Source organism: Motacilla alba, chromosome 1 (genome assembly GCF_015832195.1).
Source record: "Motacilla alba alba isolate MOTALB_02 chromosome 1, Motacilla_alba_V1.0_pri, whole genome shotgun sequence".
NCBI classification, from domain to species: domain Eukaryota; kingdom Metazoa; phylum Chordata; class Aves; order Passeriformes; family Motacillidae; genus Motacilla; species Motacilla alba.
In genome coordinates this window covers 37,224,035-37,230,034 of record NC_052016.1, presented here as the reverse complement: position 1 = coordinate 37,230,034, position 6,000 = coordinate 37,224,035, and positions in this window count along the sequence as shown.

Below are 6,000 nucleotides of genomic sequence, written 5' to 3'. Positions count from 1 at the left end.
TTAATTAAATACTTATTAATTATATCTTTTTCTGAATAGACCTTGGATCATTTAACAAATGAGAAAAAATTAGTGTCTACATCATAAAAGATGAATTAAAAAGAGAGGTATAGATATATGCAGATTCCATGGGAAATGAACATAACTTGCATTGTACAAGCACTGCAATGCCTTTTGCAGAAAGCCTACAGTGCATGTTGGGCTGCATCCCTGGATTTTTTGAGCTTTTAAAAAATCTGTTCCTAGATTTAATTGCTAAAAAACGAACCCAGAAAATATTAAGCAAGTATATTCAGAACAGAAGGCACAAAATATTGCCATATTGTGTTTCTTATAATCTTAGTTAGTTTATTAATTTTCTTAAGAACTTGCTTTAATAACTGTGATTTTCTGAAATAATAAAAAGCTGAAACTCTTTTCAAGTAATTTATGTCTTACATTCAGTCTACATTTGGTCAGGGTAGCCTGAAGTAAATTAGAGAAAAAACATAAAAGTGTTTGAAAATGAGCATGGTAAGGCTGTTGTAAAAGATGTTTCAATATTTATTGAATTCATATGGAGCTGGCTGATGATAGACATAAAGATGTTTGGATAAATGATGTGAGTCTTAACAGGCCACACAGAGCAGTGTCTCAACAATTAAAGCTACTTCTGACTCCTCCATTGATGATGAAGCAATCAGGTTCTGCAATCAGTGGAGTTGTTCTGATTTAGAAGCTTCCAACTGTGAACTTTCTCCTTTATCTGAATTCACTTTTCTCAAAATTACAGGCAGGGCTGTTTATTTTACTTAAATCTAGATATATTTAAAAATATTAGGTAAGTCTGAGTAAGTGTAAAGAGTAACAGCTCTTTGAGCTGGTTTGAAAGAACTGTCTTGTAGAGGTGACTCTCTTGCTCTTAAAGAATACTAGATTTAAAACAGGTTTAATTTATACTGTGTATCTTGCATGTGATTCTATTGTTAATATTTTATCTAAATAATATCAGTCCAAATAAGAAAAAATGAAAACAGAAATGGCACAAAAAGAGAATGAGAAGAGAAAGTGTTTGTACAGCCCATGCCTCAGTGGAAATCCAGTTTGGACTATTTTCTGAAATAACCATCCATCACTCCCAGCTGAGGAGTTTTCATTTGTCATTTCTGCATCATGGTGAGATAGACAAAACCTTTGGGGGAAGGATGTTATCCTCATCTCTTGCATGGGACGACACAACCTGGCTGCTGCTATCTGCTCTTAGAAGAAGCAAGATATTTCCATTTCCAGAATCTTGTATTAGTGGTGAAAGACGGCCACATTTCAAAACCCTTTTGCTCTTTATGACCCCTCCCTCTAAGTTTTCTTTTTAGTGATGACCTCAGAAGCTGTGAATTCTGCATGAGAAAGCAGAGAGGGAGAGTACCTGCTTTGGGATTGCCATGAGCAACTGGACTCTGACAGATTAGTACAGGAAAATGAAAAGCCAGGTTTGCCGGAAGGGAACTAGTTTCTTGGAATTTGTAGGGCACTTTATGACTCCCTGCAACACCAGATCAGTAGCCATAGCACAGAACTGCCTGCAGTCCCTTCACCACAGACCTCTACTCACAACTGTCTGTGGCCTGAGCTGCAGCTGGTGATTCATCTCAAGCACAACACCCATCATTCCTGCCTTGCAGCTGCTGAGTCATTTCCAGCCTACAGTGACAAAAACCTCTGCCAGTTCCCTCTGTACTGTCCTGCGTCTCTCCACTTATTTCTGTTCTGGAATCCTCATAAAGTTCTGCTTGTGCCATTCCCCATTACACTGATGCCTGGCCTCTGTAGGCCTGGGCACTCCCAAGGGAATCTGCTTTCAGTCATGTTCTGGGGTTCCCCAGACTGCAGTATTCCCAAATTCTCCATCAGTTTCTGATCCCCCAGCATCAAAATCAGCCAGTAGGTGTGCCTTTAGTTTCCTAGCACTATCCCGTTCTCTGAGAAATACAGCCTTGGGGTAGGATGCAGAAATTTACTGATTATGATCTTTCAGCCCATTTCCTTTCTTCCCTTCATTGGCTCCTTCTTGCCTCAAGGCCCTCACTGCTCCATCTTGGGAATGACTTTACAGCCTCATCCACCTCCTCATTACAAATCCAATGGGGTTTTGACCTCACAAGGGGGAGTCATCTGATGCAGACAGTGATAACCTTCCTGGTGCTGCCAATTGTCCAGAGCTTCACTGGACCGGAGAGCTGCTTTTACTGGATTTCATGCACCAGCTCTTTCAACCTGATGAGGGAGAAGGCATACATTAACTAGTCTGTTTTATCCCCCTCCCTCAGCCCAGCCTGGGAGCAGTGGCCCATGTGCTGTTCTGCCTTGGGTATTTTCATCATCTTTGCACCACACTGAGTCATGTTGCAGAATTTGCTAAGGAAGAGAAATGTGAAATACTGAGTCACAATCCCTAGAAAGAGAAATTATTGCTCTAACTGGTTTATCCAACTGTTTCAGTGTATTCATCTTTCTCATATCCTGCCAATTCTCCACCATTGTACGGACAGAGGAATCTGTATTCACTGTTCTTTTCTACCTTGGAGCCTCAGCTTCAAAGGAGTCCAAGGGCAGTCCTTTGGACTACACTAAAATCCACTCCCTCACCTACAGAAATGAGCCTGTATCTTTTGGTCTGGCTAGAAAAGCACAGCCTTAGGCAGGAATCTGTTTTCTTCTGAAGTCAGTGTGACAATAAACAGAAAGGATCATGAGGATTCCAGGGAGGACCAGGCCATGTGAAGTGAGGTTTTGAAATGGGAGTAATTGCTCTTCAGAAGTAAGAAGTGAGGTTAGTCTACTAATGTGCAGGCCAGGAGAGGCAAAGCAAAAAAAAGAGTTTTAAATATGTCCGACTTAGGCCCAATATCCAACAACATTTACAACAAAATAGTTTATTGAGGATAGATTTTAAAAGTGTGGTACAATTAATGAGGTGGCAGTGCTGGCAAAGGGTGATTTAATTCTGGGAACAGAGATGAAGTAGGGTGGAAAAAAGTAATTATTAATTTAATTCTTTCAACCTTTTTTTTGTCTATTGTGCGGGATGCATACAAATTGAAATTTTTGCACATACTTGCATTCACACATGCAAACCAGAGAACAGCCAGAGAAATATGTATACAAGGTCGGAGATGGCCAGATAAATATTCTATTACTGTCAGCCACACTGAGAAAAAAAACATTAGGCAGACAGTCTGGTTCTCCATATTTATTTTTATTTTAAAAAAAAATTCTAGTTTGATTTTAAGAACTCTTCAGTGATGGAGTGGTGTTAAAAGAGTAGTGCCTAAATCATTTTTTTAATCTTAAATCTTTCTTTTCCAAGCTTAAATCTTCTTATTTTTCATTTCACTCTTTTTCTATTTTAATTATATATACTTTGCTAGGGAGCATACATAATGACAAACAAAGCAAAACAGGAGTCAGAACTCTCTGTACTCGAGCAAGGATTGCATAGTCACTGTTTCTTTTCAAGGCCATGGCTTCTTTTGAATTTGGAGTGTCCATCACTCAGTAAAGGGCAGTCCAGCCTTCCTCTGTCCCACCCCACTCCTTTGTTTCTGCTGGCTCACTGCAGAGTAGCATTTGTGGGACTGCACAGTTAACTGCATCGAAAACTCACCCAATAGAAAAGTGACCTAATAAAACCCGTGTTTAAAATTATTTTTTCACCTAATACACCCCATTAACTGAGCCACACCAGCACTAGTGTCAGCAAAGGAAAAGATGTAGGAGCAAGCGTCCAGTGGCAGGAACCCTTGCTGAGGCAGAGTGTGAACTTATGCCAGAATGAATATGTCATCATGACCTCAGTCATACAGAGTTTCACATCTGGCATCTATTTACCTACCTACTTCAGTGAAATAAAGAATTTCAGAGGTGCAGGTGAGGACTTGAAAGTATCCCACACTCCCTGTGAGGAATGCAGAACACCTTTGAAATACAATCTTATGCTGATTTGGGTACAGATTACTTCAGATGCAGAGATCTCTGTGGGGAATATGCCCCTTGAAGTTGCTTCACTAATTGCTCTACAGGACTGAAAATTCCACTCCCTCTTACCCTTTCTGATGCAGATCTGTTGAAGCTTCTGTCCTACTCCTGTGTTAGAATATATACCTCTTGACACCCAGTGTATTGCCCTGGGTATTATTACACCATTCAGTAGGAACCGGTAGAGCAGAAATTTATTTTAGAGACCAACACATTATTTATTTGTTGAACGTAATATTCAACAATTCTGCTCAATGAATATTTCTGAAAAATTGATCTTCTAACCTCCTGAAGTATATTTCTAATGAGCACTTTCTGGGCTGAATGCAAAATCCTCTCAAGACAAGCAGGAAAAAAGATCGCTGAATGTCTTGGACAGCAAGCTGAAGCTGACCTAAGACCTGATGTAGAAATCTCAATGCCTACAAATCAGAATATATATCCTTGTATGTGCTTAAGTCTAAGGCCTAACCATTATAGGCCCAGGCTAATTATTATCTTGATTTGATGAGCTAATTCTGGCTTTTGGGCATCTAAAAAAAGAAATGTGAAGAACTTGAATGAAAAGACCATTGCTATTAGTAGAAAAGGGAAAAAAAACTCCACAAAAAATGACAACCACCCCCCAAACCACCAAAAAAACCCTCCAAAACAAAACCAACACAAATGAAAATCAACATAAAAACAAACAAAGTGAGAGTAAAGTCCAAGGGATCTTAACATAAATCTGTATGTAAATTTCAGGGGTGTGAAAGAAATTTGGTACAGCAAATAATAGTTGGGTTTAAATGTGAGTTTGAAAATAACTAGAAAATTGTCTTCTATGCTATGTGGTGAAAAGTCATCATCAGAGTTCTAAAATGCAGTCTGGACAGAGATTTAATGAGACTGGGCAATTTGGTCTGGCAAAGTCAATGGCAAGGGTTAATAAGACATGAGATGGGTTTTTTCTCAGTAGAATAGGTACTTTGCAAGATGAGTTGTTTCTACATTGATGTTGTTAGATCACCATCTAGAGGTCATTTAAAACACATGCTTGTCATTCGACTGGATTTAAAAAAAAAAATTATTTCTGTTTATTAAGGTTGTTTGAGCCAAACAGCACAAATTACTAATAATTGCTTAAGCACTGAAGTGGGAAATTTGTTACATTTTCCACTCCATTTCTACCAGTTTTATAGTACGCTGCTTGTTCAGTTTCAGTTAGTTGTCAGCTACGGAAATATTCAGGATTAAGTGTGATTTTTTTTCACACTAGGTAGTGTCCTATTGTTATGATCCTATCCCCCTCATTCTCTTTTTTACCTTTCAGCAGAGACATAATTTGTTCACTTATTCCCAAAAGCTTTCATACTCTTTCCTTGCTTTGGGGTCTTCTTAGCTACATAGGGTGAAAGTCCACAGTGTTTCTGCCTAACAGCATGGAGCACCTGTATGTCAGATGGTGTCATGATGTCACAGTGTGCCCCAAACAAGACCGTGGTGGTAGTTACGTCCAGACTCCATTACCTGAAGAGTGTCTTGTGCTAGACAGCAAAATAGGATGGGGGTTAATGCCACCCTGATAATTTTCCTGGGTTTTGCCATCTATCTGATGAGCTTGTTCCCGGCCACTTACTGCTCAGTACCAGTGAAAAGTCAGAGCATGATTCGCACTGCCGAGAATGAACAGGAAGAGGAAAGCAGTCCAACAGCAAGTGAGAGGATGGGCTGAAGAGAGAGGATGAAAAATAAGGGGCTTGAAAGGCAGCTAAGGGCAGGAAATGACATTAGGTGTGGACACAGAAGAAAAAAAATTCTTTTTGTAAAAAAAAATCAGAGGAGGAACAAGAAGATATATGTCAAGGGGAAGTGGAGGTCAGATGATCCCTAAAGAATAGGGGGCCTGCAAAGGAGTGGGATAGCAAGGCCATCCCACAGGCCTAAACAGGACAGGCCTGGGGATGGCAGTCAGGTCAGACAAGAGGTCACCGGGGAGGTCCGTGA